Here is a 19,977-nt window from a genome sequence, read left to right on the forward strand (position 1 = left end):
CATAGAATTTGTTGGGTGTTGACTACGTAGAAAGCACTACTTTAAGCTCTTGGGAGTTTGGGTGTTCTAAGCTCTGCCCACAACGAGCTTACAATCCTATTTTTGGTTGATGAATCTCAGCATATTCATTACTGAAGCAAGATGCTGACAGCTTTTTTATTAAAATTAAGAATCTCTCTAGATGTCCAAAATGAAGACATGAATCTATGTTGCTTGAATAGGAGATGGGCGCTCTCTCCCTGATACAGAAAATGAAAATTGGCACAGGGAAGGTGAACTGAAAAATGGAAAAGTGAAAGCCAACTAAAAATACACCTACTCATTAAAGATTCTGCCTCAAAATCTAAAATGAACATGTTTTGAAATGCGACTTGTACTTGGTATCGCAGAATACATTCCCTTTTAGCGGCGCGGTATATACAATGACGGTGTTTTGTTTTTTTTTTACCTCTTATTTTCTTTTGTCAAGCTCTGTTGAGTACTTATAATCACAGGGTTCAACCATTTTTACCCTCTTTCCTCTACTTAGTTGACAGAATCTCTCCTGCCCTATTATTTGTAATGATAAGGTAGAGATTTTTTTCTTTATTGTAATGATTGGTTAAGGAATAAGAGACACATAATGTCTTCATTGTGATATTTTCTGCAACAGATGCTTTTCAGACACGCCAGCTAGAGCTGAATGATGATTTTATCACCTATTTATAACAAAAAAATGACTCTGAGATGTCTGAAGTGCTTACGAACTCGAATAATTAAATTCACAAGAGTACACCTCCAGATTTCCTGCTGTGGCCAACAATCGATTTACTGTAAACACCACATCAGGGTAGGGATGTGACTATTAAAACCTAATGCACCTTCCTGAGTGCTTAGCACAGTGCTCTGCATACAGCAAGTACTTCATAAGTACTTGACTCCCGGCTACTCGCTTCCTTACTACAAATAATAATAATAATAATAATAATAATAATAATAATAATAATAACTGGTATTTGTTAAGCACTTACTATGTGCAAAGCACTGTTCTAAGCGCTGGGGAGGATACAGGGTGATCAGGTTGTCCGACGTGGGGCTCACAGTCTTAATCCCCATTTTACAGATGAGGGAACTGAGGCCCAGAGAAGTTAAGTGACTTGCCCAAGATCACACAGCAGACATGTGGTGGAGTCGGGATTCGAACCCATGACCTCTGACTCCAAAGCCCGGGCTCTTTCCACTGAGCCACGCTGCTTCTCTCATATCAAACTGAAATCTGAATTTCAGACTGAAAACCGAAACAGAATCTGAAATGCATCACTGAAAGATAGTTCTATGAAGCTGTCCATCAAACAATCAGTGATATTTTATGAGCTCTTACTTCAGAAGGAGCACTGTACTAAGTGCTTGAAGAGTATGAGCCCTTTTGATGTATCTGGTAGGGTGCTTTCTGAGCTAGGTTAGGCAGACTCAGTAGCTGCTTTATTTTCCAACCTGATTCTATAGATGACAAGGTGCTGGGGAAAGCCGAAAAAGCGTGAAGAAGATCGTTGTGGTCAGGGAATGTGTAAAATATTTTATTTTACTTTCCCCAAGCTCTTTGTGCAGTGCTCTGCACATAGTAAACTCATTCATTCAATCGCAGAGGGGCTGCTTATGTGGAATTTAAACTCATAACTTGGTTGTTACACATTCATTCAGTCGGATTAATTGAGCGCTCACTGTGTGCAGAGCACTGTACTAAGCGCTTGGGAAGTACAAGTCGGCAACATATAGGGACGGCCCCTACCCAACAACGGGCTCACAGTCTAGGAATGCTCAATAAATACAATTGAATGAATGTATGCATGTACTTATGTATCAATCAATCAATCAATCAATCAATCGTATTTATTGAGCGCTTACTATGTGCAGAGCACTGTACTAAGCGCTTGGGAAGTACAAATTGGCATCACATAGAGACAGTCCCTACCCGATAGTGGGCTCACAGTCTAAAAGGGGGAGACAGAGAACAGAACCAAACATACCAACAAAATAAAATAAGTAGGATAGAAATGTACAAGTAAAATAAATAAATAAATAAATAAACAGAGTAATAAATATGTACAACCATATATACATATATACAGGTGCTGTGGGGAGGGGAAGGCGGTAAGGCGGGGGGGATGGAGAGGGGGACGAGGGGGAGAGGAAAGAAGGGGCTCAATCTGGGAAGGCCTCCTGGAGGAGGTGAGCTCTCAGGAGGGCCTTGAAGGGAGGAAGAGAGCTAGCTTGGCGGATGGGCAGAGGGAGGGCATTCCAGGCCCGGGGGATGACGTGGGCCGGGGGTCGATGGCGGGACAGGCGAGAGCGAGGTACAGTGAGGAGATTAGTGGTGGAGGAGCGGAGGGTGCGGGCTGGGCTGGAGAAGGAGAGAAGGGAGGTGAGGTAGGAGGGGGCGAGGTGATGGACAGCCTTGAAGCCCAGGGTGAGGAGTTTCTGCCTGATGCGCAGATTGATCGGTAGCCATTGGAGGTTTTTGAGGAGGGGAGTGATATGTCTATGTATATATCTTAGTACAGTGCTCTGCACACAGTAAGCACTCAATAAATGCAATTGATTGATTGATTGATATCTAGAATTCAATTTATTTATATTGATGCTTGTTTATTTGTTTTGATGTCTTTCTCCCCTCACCCCCAGACTGTAAGTCCAATGTGGGCAGGGATTGTGTCTCTTTATTGCTGCACAGTACCTTCCAAGCGCTTAGTACAGTGCTCTGAACACAGTAAGCACTCAATTAATACGACTGAATGAATGTGTAACAACCAAGTTATGAGTTTAAAATTCCACATAAGCAGCCCCTGTGGAAGGGGGGAATTGAGAATTTACTGTTCAACCCGTGTTCTCACCAGCTTCTCTGGGTACGGACCTCTCCATGATTTATAGTGTTTTTCTTAGAAGACATTGGGAAATAATGAACTTGCCAGAAAGTAAGAGAGACCAGTGGGGGTGACAATCATTCATTCACTCATTCATTCAATTGTATTTATTGAGCACTTACTGTGTGCAGAGCACTGGACTAAGTGCTTGGGAAGTACAAGTTACAAGTACAAGTACAAGGTCCTCTCCCCCTCGCCTCCCCTCTCCATCCCCCCATCTTACCTCCTCCCCTTCCCCACAGCACCTGTATATATGTATATATGTTTGTACATATTTATTACTCTATTTATTTTACTTGTACATATCTATTCTATTTATTTTATTTTGTTAATATATTTGGTTTTGTTGTCTGTCTCCCCCTTCTAGACTGTGAGCCCACCGTTGGGTAGGGACCGTATCTATATGTTGCCAACTTGTACTTCCCAAGCGCTTACTACAGTGCTCTGTACACAGTAAGCGCTCAATAAATACGATTGATTGCTTGATTACAAGTTGGCAAGATATAGAGACGGTCCCTACCCAACAGCGGGCTCACAGTCTAGAAGGGGGAGACGGACAACAAAACACAAAATGTATTAACAAAATAAAATAAATAGAATAAATATGTACAAATAAAATAAATAAATAGAGTAATAAATACGTACAAACATATATACAGGGTCAATCATCATCGTCATCACTGTCACCTTCCATGGTACTTATTGAGTGCCTTCTGTGTGGCCGGGGATTGTACTGAGTGACTCAAAGAATACAACAGACACAGTCCCTGACTTCAGGAGCCCCCACTGCCACCTGCCTTCCGCCACCCCGGAGGATAGAGAGAAGTGGACAGGGAATGTGTCTAATGTCATACTGCATTCTCCTAAGCGCCCAGTACAGTGCTCTGCACCGAGTAAGCGCTCAATAAATACGACTGATTGAATGAATGAGTGATTGAAGCAGCCGCAATCTGGAGCAGCTACTCTTGAACCCTGGGAAGACGGGGCAGAGGCTCCTGCTGGAACGTTTATTGTGGTCTTGGCTGGGACTGAGCCCCTTCCTTCCTCTCCCCCTGGTCCCCCTCTCCATCCCCCCCCCATCTTACCTCCTTCCCTTCCCCACAGCACCTGTATATATGTATATATGTTTGTACATATTTATTACTCTATTTATTTATTTATTTTATTTGTGCGTATCTATTCTATTTATTTTATTTTGTTAATATGTTTGGTTTTGTTCTCTGTCTCCCCCTTCTAGACTGTGAGCCCACTATTGGGTAGGGACTGTCTCTATATGTTGCCAATTTGTACTTCCCAAGCGCTTAGTACAGTGCTCTGCACATAGTAAGTGCTCAATAAATACGATTGATGATGATGATGATGACTCTAAACCACAGTCTGATCTTATCCCAACTGGATGACTGCATCAGCCTCCTCTCTGATCTCCCATCCTCTTGTATCTCCCCACTTCAGTCTATACTTCACGCTGCTGCCCGGATCGTCTTTGCGCAGGACATGTTAGAGACATGTTAGAGAAGCAGTGTGGCTCAGTGGAAAGAGCCCGGGCTTTGGAGTCAGAGGTCATGGGTTCAAATCCCGGCTCCACCACAAGTCTGCTGTGTGACCTTGGGCAAGTCACTTAACTTCTCTGAGCCTCAGTTACCTCATCTGTAAAAATGGGGATTAAGACTGTGAGCCCCACATGGGACAACTTGATCACACTGTATCCCCCCCCAGCACTTAGAACAGTGCTTTGCACATAGTCAGCACTTAACAAATGCCATTATTATTATTATTATTATTATGTTACTCCCCCTCAAAAATCTCCAGTGGCTGCCTGTCAACCTTACGATCAGGCAAAAACTCCTCACTCTCGGCTTCAAGGCTCCCTATCCATCCTCTGGCCCCCTTCTACCTCGCCTCCCTTCTGTCCTTCTCCAACACAGCCCGCACCCTCCGCCTCTGCTGCTAATCTCCTCACCAGGCCTCGTTCTCCCCTGTCCCGCCATCGACCCCTGGCCCACATCCTCCCCATGGCCTGGAATGCCCTCCCTCCGCACATCCACCAAACTAGCTCTCTTCCTCCCTTCAAAGCCTACTGAGAGCTCGCCTCCTCCAAGAAACCTTCCCAGACTGAGCCCCCTTTTTCCTCTCTTTCTCCCCATTCCCCCCACCCTACCTCCTTCCCCTCCCCACAGCACCTGTATATATGTTTGGACAGATTTATTACTCTATTTATTTTACTTGTACCTATTTGTTATTCTATTTATTTTGTTAACGATGTGCATCTAGCTTTAATTCTATTTGTTCTATCGACTTGACTCCTGTCCACATGGTTTTTTTGTTGTTGTTGTTGTTTGTCTCCCCCTTCTAGACTGTGAGCTCATTGTTGGGTAGGGACCGTCTCTATATGTTGCCAACTTGTACTTCCCAAGTGCTTAGTACAGTGCTCTGCACACAGTAAATCAATCAATCAATCGTATTTATTGAGCGCTTACTGTGTGCAGAGCACTGGACTAAACGCTTGGGAAGTACAAGTTGGCAACATATAGAGACGGTCCCTACCCAACAATTGAATGAATGAATAAACCATGAGGGGCCCAGACTGAGCCCCTTCCTTCCTCTCCCCCTCATCCCCCTCTCCATCCCCCCCATCTTACCTCCTTCCCTTCCCCACAGCACCTGTATATATGTATATATGTTTGTACATATTTATTACTCTATTTATTTATTCTACTTGTACAAATCTATTCTATTTATTTTATTTTGTTAGTATGTTTGGTTTTGTTCTCTGTCTCCCCCTTTTAGACTGTGAGCCCACTGTTGGGTAGGGACTGTCTCTATATGTTGCCAATTTGTACTTCCCAAGCGCTTAGTACAGTGCTCTGCACATAGTAAGTGCTCAATAAATACGATTGATGATGACAATTGATGATGATGAGGAGCCCTTATTTGCTCCTCCTCCTCTTCTTCTTCCACCGCTGCCCCTACTGAGCTGGTTTTCCATCTTCATCTTCTCTTCGTGTTTTGTTTCATCTCTCCTTAGACAACTGTCACCAGTATCTTCTCCCCATTTTTATTTTTAGCCTGGGAGCCCCCGATGGGACAGAGGCCACGTCCGTTTCTCACCCGTGAAGTCTTTCCCAACGCTTAGTCCAGTGCTCTGTACTCGGAAAGCCAATCAATTTATTGTTATATTGTACTCTCCTAAGCCCTTAGTACAGTGGTTTGCAAACAGTAAGCGTTCAATGAATATGATTGAATGAATAAATGGTATTTATTGAACATTTACTGTGTGCAGAGCACAATACTAAGCTTAATAAATGCTACTACTACTATTAAGTGCTGTACTAAGTGCTTAATACAATAATAAATACTTAATGCTTAATAAATGCTTAATATATGCCAACATTATTATTATAAATTATATAAATTATATTTATTATAATATTTATATAATTGATAAATATTTGTTTATTATAAAAAATCATTATTGTTAATAATAATATTAATAGATACTATTTCTACTACTGCTGTTTGCAGTTGAATGTGGGAGACAGGAGAAGCAGGAAGAAATAGGAGGATAAAACTGAGGGAAGCAAGAACAAATTCCTCAGGAAAAAAGCTGGAAAAATCAGTGTATTTCCACAGACTTGATCTTGAACAAGTCACTTATCTTTGCCATGTCTTAGTTACCTTATCTGTAAAATGAGGATTAATCGATCAATGATATTTATTAATAATAATAGTAATAATGATGTCATTTATTAAGAACTTACTATGTGCAAAGCACTGTTCTAAGCACTGGGGAGGTTGCAAGGTGATCAGGTTGTCTCAGGGGGAGCTCACAGTCTTAATCTCCATTTCACGGATGAGGGAACTGAGGCCCAGAGAAGTTATGTGACTTGCCCAAAGTCACACAGCTGACAATTAGCGGAGCAGGGATTTATTTAATGGGTGCTCACTACATACAGAGCACTGTACAAAGCCCTTGGGAGAGTACAACAGAATTATCTTGGACTGTGAGTTCCATGTGGGATATGGACTTTATCCAACCCAATTATCTTCCTTCCTCCCTCCTCCTCCTTCCTCTCCCCCTCCTCATCCCCCCCACCTTACCTCCTTCCCCTCCCCACAGCACCTGTATGTATGTTTGTACAGATTTATTACTCTATTTATTTTACTTGTACATATTTACTATTCTATTGATTTTATTTTGTTAATATGTCTTGTTTTGCTGTCTGTCTCCCCCTTCTAGCCTGTGAGCCTGCTGTTGGGTACATCTCTATATGTTGCCAACTTGTACTTTCCAAGCTCTTAGTACAGTGCTTTGCACACAGTAAGCGCTCAATAAATACGATCAAATGAATGAATGAATCTTGTACCCACCCATGTGCTTAGTACAGTGCCTGACACATAGTAAGTGCTTAAGAAATGCTATAATTGTTATGATTACCATTATCATTATTAATGATGGTTATTTGTCATTATTATTATTATTACAGATGGTTATTTGTCTTGGGTTCTAATCCTTGCTCTGCCACTTGTCTGCTGTGTGACCTTAGGCAAGTCACTTCACTTCTCTGTGCTTCAGTTCCCTCATCTGTAAAATGGGGATGAAGCCTGTGAGCCTTATGTGGAACAGAGACTGTTTCCAACCCGATTTGCTTGTTTCCACCCCAGCACTTAGTACGGTGCCTGGCACATAGTAAACGCTTAACCAGTACCATAACTATTATTATTTGGATAAAACACAGTGGCAAACGGAAATTGATCTGGGAATGTTTCCTGGAGAAGGAGGGATTTTCACTTTTCTCTTGCAGTGTTTCTGAAGCGTTTAGTGTGTGTCAAGAACTGTTCTAAACACTCCTATAGGTACAATATAATCAAATCCAGCACAGGTCCTGCCCCACATGATGCTCACTACCTTATTAAGAGAGGGAATATGAATTGAATCCCCATTTTACAGGTGAGAAAACCTTTTGTTTGCTTCTTTGTCTGTGGTGTTTATTAACTCTGTGCCAGGCACTGTTCTAAGTGCTGGGGTAGATGCGACGCCCTGTCCCACACGGAATTAATGCCCATTTTACAGATTCATTCATTCATTCAATCGTATTTATTGAGCGCTTATTGTGTGCAGAGCACTGTACTAAGCTCTTGGGAAGTCCAAGTTGGCAACATATAGAGACGGTCCCTACCCAACAGCGGGCTCACGGTCTAGAAGGGGGAGACAGAGAACAAAACAAAACATATTAACAAAATAAATAGAATAAATACGTACAAATAAAATGAATAAATAAATAGAGATGAGGTAACTGAGGCCCAGAGCAGTGAAGTGATTTGCCCAAAGTCACACAACGGGCAAGAGACAGAGTCGGGATTAGAACCCAGGTCCTTCTGACTCCCAAACCCAGCATCTTCCAGTTTTTAGCCGGAACACAGGCTCCCGGGAAAACCAAGAAATCTGCTCTTTCCAAGCACACACCTGCTTCCCACCGGTTTTGCTTCAGCCTTTTGACTTCTTCAAGGAGATAATAATAATAATAATAATAATAATAATGGCATTTATTAAGCGCTTACTATGTGCAAAGCACTGTTCTAAGCGCTGGGGAGGTTACAAGATTATCAGGTTGTCCCACGGGGGGCTCACAGTCTTAATCCCCGTTTTACAGATGAGGGAACTGAGGCACAGAGAAGTGAAGTGACTTGCCCAAAGTCACATAGCTGACAATTGGCGGAGCCGGGATTTGAACCCATGACCTCTGACTCCAAAGCCCGGACTCTTTTCCACTGAGACACGCTGCTTCTCTTTTTCTTCATCCTCACCTTCAGACTATTTCTTCAACTGATAAATAACTACTTAGCTCCCTATCAAACGAAAAAAAAAACCACTAAAGGAAAATAATCTGTGAGAGATCGACGTTCCCCTAGTTACCCCAGCGGGAAAAGAAACCAGCACCTCTCGAGGGGGAATGAAGAAGCAGATCTTGGAGGATGTAGACGCAGAAGGAATTATTACCCCTTATTTCCTGCTATTTATTTTACATTATTGGAGCAGCACAGTTATCAAATCAGGTCCCTATAATGTAGACGCAGAGGAACAGTACAATGGCGATGGAAAATAAAGGCAAATGAATGAAATGGCCCTGCAAAATGAGGCACAAAATGAGAAGAAACACCTCACTGTGTTAGGATTGAAAAGAATTTCTAGCAATAAAAATGCAGCACACAGTTGGCAGAGAAGTCCTGCAAAATCAAAGCTCTCCATCCTCAAACGCCTAGTACAGTGCTCTGCGCACAGTCAGCGCTCAATAAATATGATTGAATGAATGAATCAGTACTGACTTAAGCGCTTAGTACAGTGCTCTGCACACAGTAAGCGCTCGATAAATACGATTGATGATGATGACTTAATCAATCAAAGGATCAATCAAAGGTGTTCATTTTCTGTGTGCCAAGCACTGTGCTAAACTCTTGGAAAAGTACAACAGAGTGGATTTTTGGTGGGGTTTTGGTTTATTTATTTTTTAATGCATGTTCATTCATTCAATCGTATTTATTGAGCGCTTAGTTTGTGTAAAGCACTGTACTGAGCGCCTGGGACATACAAGTTGGCAACATATAGAGACGGTCCCTACCCAACAGTGGGCTCACAGGATGTTGAGTGTTTACTGTGGGACAGGCACTGTACTAAGCGCTGGGGTGGATACAAGCTAATCAAGCTGGATGCAGTCCCTGTCCCCCATGGGGCTTACAGTCTCAATTCCCATTTTCCAGATGAGAGAACTGAGGCACAGAGAAGCGAAGTGACTTGCCCAAAGCCACACAGCAGACAAGCGGCAGAGTCAGGATTAGAACCCATGACCTCCTTGACTCCCAGCCCGGTGGTCTATCCATTCCGCCATGCTGCTTCTTGAGGGCAGATAAGGAGTTCAATTTCTGACAAATTAAGATTGAGGTGTCGGGGCGGAGGCGGGGAAAATCCAAGTAGAGATGTCTTGAGGGCAGGAGGAAATGCAAGAACTGCAGAGCAGGAGAGAGATCAGGGCTGGAGATGAAGCATGGCTTAGTGGAAAGAGCACGGGCTTGGGAGTCGCAAGTCATGAGTTCGAATTCTAACTCTGCCACTTATCAGCTGTGTGACTTTGGGCAAGTCACTTAACTTCTCTGTCCCTCAGTTACCTCATCCTGAAAATGGGAATTGAGACTGTGAGCCCCACGTGGGACAACCTGATTACCTTGTCTCTACCCCAGTGCTTAGAACAGTGCTTAGCACATAGGAAGTGCTTAACAAATATCATCAACACTGTTATTATTATTATTAGAGAAGCAGTGTGGCTCAGTGGAAAGAGAAAGGGCTTTGGAGTCAGAGGTCATGGGTTCAAATCCCGGCTCTCTCAATCGCCAGCTGTGTGACTTTGGGTAAGTCACTTCACTTCTCTGGGCCTCAGTTACCTCGTCTGTAAAATGGGGATTAAGACTGTGAGTCCCCCGTGGGACAACCTGATCACCTTGTAACCTTCCCAGTGCTTAGAACAGTGCTTTGCACATAGTAAGCACTTAATAAATGCTATCATTATTATTAGTCTTCTAGACTGTGAGCCCACTGTTGGGTAGGGACCGTCTCTATATGTTGCCAACTTGTACTTCCCAAGTGCTTAGTACATTGCTCTGCACACAGTAAGTGCTCAATAAATATGATTGAATGAATTATTATTATTATTATTATTTGGGAATCACCTTCACAGAGGTGGTAGTCGAAGCCATATCAGGGAATGAGTTCTCCAGGGGAGTGAGTGTAGAAGCTGCATGGCGTAGTGGCTAGAGCCTGGGCCTGGAACTCAGAATCAATCAATCAATCAATCAATCAATCAATCAATTGTATTTATTGAGCACTTACTGTGTGCAGAGCACTGTACTAAGCACTTGGGAAGTACAAGTTGGCAACATATAGAGACAGTCCCTACCCAACAGTGGGCTCACAGTCTAGAAGGGGGAGACAGAGAACAAAACCAAACATATTAACAAAATGAAATAAATAGAATAAATATGTACAAATAAAATCAATCAATAAATAGAGTAATAAATACATACAAACATATATACATATATACAGGTGCTGTAGGGAGGGGAAGGAGGTAAGGTGGAGGGGATGGAGGGGAGGGAGGGGGAGAGGAAAGAGGGAGGTCAGTCTGGGAAGGCCTCCTGGAGGAGGTGAGCTCTCAGTAGGGCCTTGAAGGGAGGAAGAGAGCGAGCTTGGCGGGTGGGCAGAGGGGTTGGGGGCATTCCAGGCCCCGGGGGATGACGTGGGCCGGAGGTCGATGGCGGGATAGGTGAGAACGAGGCCTAACGGTGAGGAGATTAGCAGCGGAGGAGCGGAGGGTGTGGGGTGGGCTGGAGAAGGAGAGAAGAGAGGTGAGGTAGGAGGGGGCCAGGGGATAGATGGACAGCCTGGAAGCCCAGGGTGAGGAGTTTCTGTCTGATGTGCAGATTGATTGGTAGTCACTGGGGATTTTTGAGGAGGGGAGTAAGTAACATGCCCAGAGCGTTTCTGGACAAAGACAATCCGGGCAGCAGCGTGAAGTATAGACTGAAGTGGGGAGAGACACGAGGATGGGAGATCAGAGAGAAGGCTGATGCAGTAGTCCAGACGGGATAGGAGGAGAGCTTGAACGAGCAGGGTAGCGGTTTGGATGGAGAGGAAAGGGCGGATCTTGACAATGTTGCGGAGCTGAGACCGGCTGGTTTTGGTGACGTCTTAGGTGTGAGGGGTGAATCAGAGAGCGGAGTCGAGGATGACACCAAGATTGCGGGTTTGGGACACGGGAAGGATGGTAGTGCCGTCAACAGTGATGGGAAGGTCAGAAGGTCGTGGGTTTTAATCCCAGCTCTTACACTTGCCTGAGGTGTGACCTTGGGCAAGTCACCTCGCTTCTCTGGGCCTCAGTTACCTCATCTGGAAAATGGGGATTGAGACCATAAGCCACATGTGCGGCAGAGGCCATGTCCAATCCGATTTGTTACACCCACCCCGGTGCTTAGTACAGTGCCTGGCACATAGTAAGCGCTTAACAAATACCATAATTGTTATTATTATTAGACGGAGAATAGAAGGGGACCCAGAACTGAACCTTGAGGGACCCCCACAGTTAGGGGGTGGGAGGCAGAGGAGAAGCCCATGAAAGAGACTGAGAATGAGCAGCCATAGAGATAGGAGATTAGGAGATAGCGGGAGAGATGAGATCTAGGAACACTGAAATATTGGCTTGTACTTCCCCAAGTGTTTAGTACAGAGCTCTGCACACACTAAGCGCTCAATGAATACCAATGAAAGACCGACTGATCGAGATGAGCAAAGTGAGCAAGTTGGGGTTTAGCAGAAGAAGAAAATTGGATAAGTGGGAGGTCAACCTGATGTGGAGAAGAATAGGCAACCCTCAGGGGATTTTGAGGAATAATAGTAATAATGGTGGTATGTGTTAAGCACTTGCTATGTGCCAGACACTGTGCTAAGCACTGGGGTGGATGCAAGCAAATCGTGTTGGACACAGCCCCTGTCCCACATGGGGCTCACTGGTCTTCATCCCCATTTTACAGATGATAGATCTGAGGCACAGAGAAGTGAAGCTATTTGCCCAAGGCCACACAGCGGGCAGGGGGTGGAGCCTGGGTAGAGAGATGTGTGCAGAAAGACATTTCAACTTTTAATTTCTCTGTGCCTCCCTCTTTAATAATAATAATAATAATAATGGCATTTATTAAGCACTCACTATGTGCAAAGCACTGTTCTAAACGCTGGGGAGGTTACAAGGTGATCAGGTTGTCCCACGGGGGGCTCAGAGTCTTCATCCTCATTTTACAGATGAGGGAACTGAGACACAGAGAAGTGAAGTGACTTGCCCAGAGTCACACAGCTGACAATTGGCGGAGTCGGGATTTGAACCCGTGAACTCTGACTCCAAAGCCTGGGCTCTTTCCACTGAGCCACGCTGCTTCTCTGTAATCTCCTAGTAGGTAGGAATCATGTCTAACAACACTGCAATAATAATAATTATTATTATTATGTTATTTGCTAAGTGCTTACTATGTGCCAAGCACTGCTCTTCCCAAGCGCTTAGTACAGTGCTTTGCACACAGTAAGCGCTCAGTAAATATGATTGATTGATTGATTGATTGATTGTTCTACATACAAGTAAATCAGGTTGTCCCATGGAGGGCTTACAGTTTTAATCCCCATTTTACAGATGAGGTAACTGAAGCACAGAGAAGTTAAGTGGCTTGCCCAACCTCACACAGCAGATAAGTGGCAGAGCCAGGGTTATTGCACCCACTCAAGCACTTAACACAGTGCTCTGCACATGGTAAGCACTCAGTAAATACCATAGACTAATTGGAGAGGAGAGAAGTTAGAGCCAGGGAGGTCAGTGGGGAGGCTCCCAAACCTTGTCCTCTCCCTGACTTTCCCATCTCTGTTGACGGCACTACCATCCTTCCCGTCTCACAAGCCCGCAACCTTGGTGTCATCCTCGACTCCGCTCTCTCATTCACCCCTCACATCCAAGCCGTCACCAAAACCTGCCGGTCTCAGCTCCGCAACATCGCCAAGATCCGCCCTTTCCTCTCCATCCAAACCGCTACCCTGCTCATTCAAGCTCTCATACCGTCCCGTCTGGACTACTGCACCAGCCTTCTCTCTGATCTCCCATCCTCGTGTCTCTCTCCACTTCAATCCATACTTCATGCTGCTGCCCGGATTATCTTTGTCCAGAAACGCTCTGGGCATGTTACCATCCCCTCCTCAAAAATCTCCAGTGGCTACCAATCAATCTGCACATCAGGCAGAAACTCCTCACCCTGGGCTTCAAGGCTGTCCATCCCCTGGCCCCCTCCTACCTCACCTCCCTTCTGTCCTTCTCCAGCCCAGCCCGCACCCTCCGCTCCTCCACCGCTAATCTCCTCACCGTACCTCGTTCTCACCTGTCCCGACGTCGAACCCCGGCCCACGTCATCCCCCGGGCCTGGAATGGCCTCCCTCTGCCCATGCGCCAAGCTAGCTCTCTTCCTCCCTTCAAGGCCCTGCTGAGAGCTCACCTCCTCCAGGAGGCCTTCCCAGACTGAGCCCCTTCCTTCCTCTCCCCCTCGTCCCCCTCTCCATCCCCCCCATCTTACCTCCTTCCCTTCCCCACAGCACCTGTATATATGTATATATGGTTGTACATATTTGTTACTCTATTTATTTATTTATTTATTTATTTTACTTGTACATTTCTATCCTATTTATTTTATTTTGTTGGTATGTTTGGTTCTGTTCTCTGTCTCCCCCTTTTAGACTGTGAGCCCACTGTTGGGTAGGGACTGTCTCTATGTGATGCCAATTTGTACTTCCCAAGCGCTTAGTACAGTGCTCTGCACATAGTAAGCGCTCAATAAATACAATTGATTGATTTATTGAGGCTGGAGTAGTGGATGGAGCCTGGGCCTTGGAATCAGAAGGTCATGGATTCTAATCCTGACTTCCACTTGCCTGCTGTGTCACCTTGGACAAGTCACTTTACTTCTCTCTGCCTCAGTTACCTCATCTGTCAAATGGGGATTGAGATTGTGAGCCCCACGGTGGGACAGGGACTATATCCAACCTGATTTGTTTGTATCTACCCCAGTTGTTAGTAAATTTCCTGGCACACAGTAAGTGCATAGCAAGTACTATGTAAGTACTTACTTACATAGCAAGCGCTTAGTACAGTGCTCTGCACATAGTAAGCGCTCAATAAATACGATTGATGATGAATAAATATGATTGAATGAATGCATGAATGAATGAAAGTACCATAACTGTTATCACTGTTACCCTCCCAAGTGCTTAATACAGTGCTCTGCACACAGTAAGTGCTCAGCAAATACAACCGACTAGTCACCACCCAAATATATCCACAATGTGCATATGTAGACATGAAAAACCATGTATGAATTCATATATCTACATATTTGAATATTATATACATAGATACCCATCAGTCAATCAGTAGCACTTATTGAACGCTATGTGCAGAGCACTGTACTAAGACACCCCTTCTCACAAGAAATTTATCACCAACAGGCATTCAGTGGTGATATATTATAAATTCGATGGACTTTATCGAAAAGTATATAGACTATAAGCTTTCTGTGGGTAGGGAATGTGTTAGTTATATTGGTATATTTTCATTCATGCATTTAATTGTATTTAATCAATCAATCAATCAATCATATTTATTGAGCACTTACTGTGTGCAGAGCACTGTACTAAGCACTTGGGAAGTACAAGTTGGCAACATATAGAGACAGTTCCTACCCAACAGTGGGCTCACAGTCTAAAAGGGGGAGACAGAGAACAAAACCAAACGTACTAACAAAATAAAATAAATAGAATAGATATGTACAGGTAAAATAAATAAATAGAGTAATAAATATGTACAAACATGGAGATTTTTGATTTAATGAATGCTTACGGTGTGCAGAGTACTGTACTAAGCACTTGGAAAGTACAGTTCGGCAACAGATAGAAACAATCCCTAGCCAACAACGGGCTCATAGTCTAGAAGGGGGAGACAGATAACAAAACAAGTAGACAGGCATGAATAGGATTACTCCTCCAAGTGCTCAGTACAGTGCTCTACACATAGTAAGCACTCAGTAAACACAACCGATTGATTTTCTTTTTTTCACCAGTCAATCAAATTTATTGAGCGCTTACTGTGTGCAGAGTACTGTACCAAGTGCTTGGGAGAGTACGATAAAGAGAGACATTCCCTAGCCAACAACGGGCTCATAGTCTAGAAGGGGGAGACAGATAACAAAACAAGTAGACAGGCATCAATAGGATTACTCCTCCAAGTGCTTAGTACAGTGTTCTACACATAGTAAGCACTCAGTAAACACAACCGATTGATTTTCTTTTTTTCACCAATCAAATTTATTGAGCGCTTACTATGTGCAGAGCACTGTACCAAGTGCTTGGGAGAGTACGATAAAGAGAGACATTCCCTGCCCATAAAGAGCTTACAGTCTGTAAGTTCTATGTAACCATGTAACTATGTAACTATGTAACTGCCCATAAAGAACTTACAGTCTATAAATTCTAAGTAACTATGTAACTATGTAGCTATGGAAATAGCTGGTTTTCTTCTAGCCATATCCAGGGATCAAATATTTCTAGTTTACATTAAAAAGATGTGCTTACTACCTCCAAATTGCTCTAAAGTGATATTCCGCAGCCCGAGGGAGGGTTACATTTCTCTTCTCCCCAGGAAACCTCATGTCCCCGATTCACCCCTCTTCCATCAGAGCCCCTCCGATCCGAAAGAAACTTGCAGTGACTTTCAAAAATATCTTTTTAAAAAATGGATCTTTTCCATTTTGGAAGGAGGTCTGAGCCTCAGAAACGGTTGGTGCATTCTAATTAAGAGCCTGGTTTTTCGACGGCACATTCCGTTCCGAGGCGATTCTCCCCCCTCAATTAGAACTGCTAAAACGAACACATCTTCTGCTTGAGAAGATCAAACTTTTTGACTGTGAGCCCACTGTTGGGTAGGGACTGTCTCTATATGTTGCCAACTTGGACTTCCCAAGCGCTTAGTACAGTGTTCTGCACACAGTAAGCGCTCAATAAATATGACTGATTGATTGATTGATTGTCTAGATGGGCCGAGCGGAAATAGAGGCTACGAAAACTCTCCCTCTTTGTCCGATGACACCGATGCTCACGTAAGAACAGTCTTATCGAAAATGGGCCAGTCCGTCTGAATCGAACCGAAAGTGACTTCAACTTTTTCGCAGGCCCTGCAGCCAAGTACGGTCTTTGAAAAGTTTGAAGTGGTTGCCCCGATTTTTAAAATCGAAAGAAGGCTGTTTTTTCTGCTAAACACTGTGCTCAGCACCGGGCTTGATATGAAATAATCGGTGGAGAGACGGTCTCTTCTACCCAATTTACAGATGAGGCGCACAATCTGAGGTGCCAAAAATGAAATTTTAAGTTCTTTCCATGTGATAATAATAATAATAATAATAATAGTGGTCTTTGTTAATAATAATGACAATAATAATGGTATTTGTTAAGTGCTTACTAGGTGCCAAGCACTGTTCTAAGTGCTGGGATAGATACAAGGTTACCAGGTTGTCCCACGGGGGACTCACAGTCTTCATCCCCATTTTACAGATGAGGTAACGGAGGCATAGAGAAGTGAAGTGACTTGTCCAAAGCCGCACAGCGGATGAGTGGCGAAGCGAGGATTAGAACCCACGTCCTCGACTCCAAGCCCAGGCTCTTGCCACTAAGCCATGCTGCTTCTCTTGTTGAGTGCATATTATGCGCCAGACACTGTTTTAAGTGCTGGAGTGGATACAAGACAATCAGGTTGGACACACCCCCTGTCCCACATGGGGCTCACAGTCCCATTTTACAGATGAGGGAACTGAGGCACGGAGAAGTGAAGTGACTTGCCCAAGGTCACACAGCAGACAAGTGGCAGAGTCGGGATTAGAACTCAGGTCCTTCTCGCTCCCAGGACTGTGCTCTAGCCACTAGACTATGCCTCTTCTCACGGTGTGCTTGGCCATCCTGTCAGCATCAACCCTCCTGGTTGACTGAACTATGATGCCTAACAATAATAATAAATAATAACAATGGTACTCATGGCTCAGTGGAAAGAGCCCGGGCTTGGGAGTCAGAGGTCATGGGTTCTAATCCCACCTCCGCTGTTTAATAATGATAATAATAATAATAATTATTATTATAATGGCATTTATTAAGTGCTTACTATGTACAAAGCACTGTTCTAAGCACTGGGGGGGTTACAAGGGAGTCAGTTTGTCTCACAAGGGGCTCAAAGTTTAATTACCATTTTACAGATGAGGTAACTGAGGCACAGAGAAGTGAAGTGACTTGCCCAAAGTCACACAGCTGACAGTTGGCGGAGCTGAGAGTCAAACCCATGACCTCCGACTCCAAAGCCCGTGCTCTTTCCACTGAGCCACGCTGCTTCTCTACAGCCACAGCTGCTTCTTGTCAGCTGTGTGACTTTGGGCAAGTCACTTCACTTCTCTGTGCCTCAGTTACCCCATCTGTAAAATGGGGATTAAGATTGTGAGCCCCCCCATGAGACAACCTGATCACCTTGTAACCTCCCCAGCACTTAGAACATGCTTTGCACATAGAAAGCACTTAACAAATACCAAAATTATTATTATTATTATTATTATTATTATTATTAATCACTTACTATGTGCCAGGCACCGTTCTAAGAGCTGGGGTAGATACAAATTAATCAGGTTGGACACAGTCCCTGTCCTGTGAGGGGCTCACAGTCTTCATCCCCATTTTACTGATGAGGGAACAGAGGCCCAGAGAAGTGAAGTGCCTTGCCCAAGGTCACACAGCAGGCTTTTTAGACTGTGAGCCCACTATTTGGTAGGGACTGTCTCTATATGTTGCCAACTTGTACTTCCCAAGCGCTTAGTACAGTGCTCTGCACACAGTAAGTGCTCAATAAATACGATTGATGATGATGATGGTGAGGCAGAGCAGGGATTAGAACCCAGGACCTTCTGTCTCCCAGGTCCAGGCTCTTTCCACTAGGCCAGGCTACCTCCCGAGAAGCAGTTTGGCTTAGTGGAAAGAGCAGGGGCTCGGGAATCAGAAGTCATGGGTTCTAATCCTGGCTCTGCCACTCATCTGCTGTGTGACCTTGGGCAAGTCACTTAACTTCTCTGGGCCTCAGTTACCTCATCTGTAAAATGGGGATTAAAACTGTGAACCCCACGTGGGACAACCTGATTACCTTGTATCTAGTGCTTAGAACAGTGCTTGGCACATAATAAGTGCTTAGAAATGTCATTATTATTATTAGTAATAGTAGTAGTATTATTGTTATCATTACCTTCAAGCACCACTGGAATCGATTTCAAAAACTTTAACAGGGAGAGCCAAGAACCTAAAATAAAGGCCCATTTCTGAACCCACTTTCCAGTACCAAGATCATCATCACCAATCGTATTTATTGAGCACTTACTGTGTGCAGAGCACTGTACTAAGCATTTGGGAAGTAGAAGTTGGCAACATATAGAGACAGTCCCTACCCAACAGTGGGCTCACAGTCTAAAAGGGGGAGACAGAGAACAAAACAAAACATACTGACAAAATAAAATAAATAGAATAGATATGTACAAGTAAAATAAATAAATAAATAAACTGAGTAACAATTATGTACAAACATATATACATATATACAGGTGCTGTGGGGAAGGGAAAGAGGAAAGATGAGGGGGATGGAGAGGGGGACGAGGGGGAGAGGAAGGAAAGGGCTCAGTCTGGGAAGGCCTCCTGGAGGAGATGAGCTCTCAGTAGGGCCTTGAAAGGAGGAAGAGAGCTAGCTTGGCGGATGGGCAGAGGGATTGGGGGCATTCCAGGCCCGGGGGATGACATGGGCCGGGGGTCTATGGCGGGACAGGCGAGAACGAGGCCTAACGGTGAGGAGATTAGCCGCAGAGGAGTGGAGGGTGCGGGCTGGGCTGGAGAAGGAGAGAAGGGAGGGGAGGTAGGCGGGGGCAAGGGGATGGACAGCCTTGAAGCCCAGGGTGAGGAGTTTCTGCCTGATGCGCAGATTGATTGGTAGCCACTGGAGATTTTTGAGGAGGGGAGTGATATGCCCAGAGAGTTTCTGGACAAAGATAATCCGGGCAGCAGCATGAAGTATGGATTGAAGTGGAGAGAGACACGAGGATGGGAGATCAGAGAGAAGGCTGGTGCAGTAGTCCAGACGGGATAGGATGGGAGCTTGAAAGAGAAGGGTAGCGGTGTGGATGGAGAGGAAAGGGAGGATCTTGGCAATGTTGCGGAGCTGAGACCAGCAGGTTTTGGTGACGGCTTGGATGTGAGGGGTGAACGAGAGAGCGGAGTCGAGGATGACACCAAGGTTGCGGGCTCGTGAGACGGGAAGGATGGTAGTGCCGTCAACAGAGATGGGAAAGTCAGGGAGAGGGCAGGGTTTGGGAGGGAAGACAAGGAGTTTAGTCTTGGACATGTTGAATTTGAGGTGGAGGGCAGACGTCCAGATGGAGATGT

The sequence above is a fragment of the Tachyglossus aculeatus genome, chromosome 5 (genome assembly GCF_015852505.1).
Source record: "Tachyglossus aculeatus isolate mTacAcu1 chromosome 5, mTacAcu1.pri, whole genome shotgun sequence".
Lineage (NCBI taxonomy): Eukaryota > Metazoa > Chordata > Mammalia > Monotremata > Tachyglossidae > Tachyglossus > Tachyglossus aculeatus.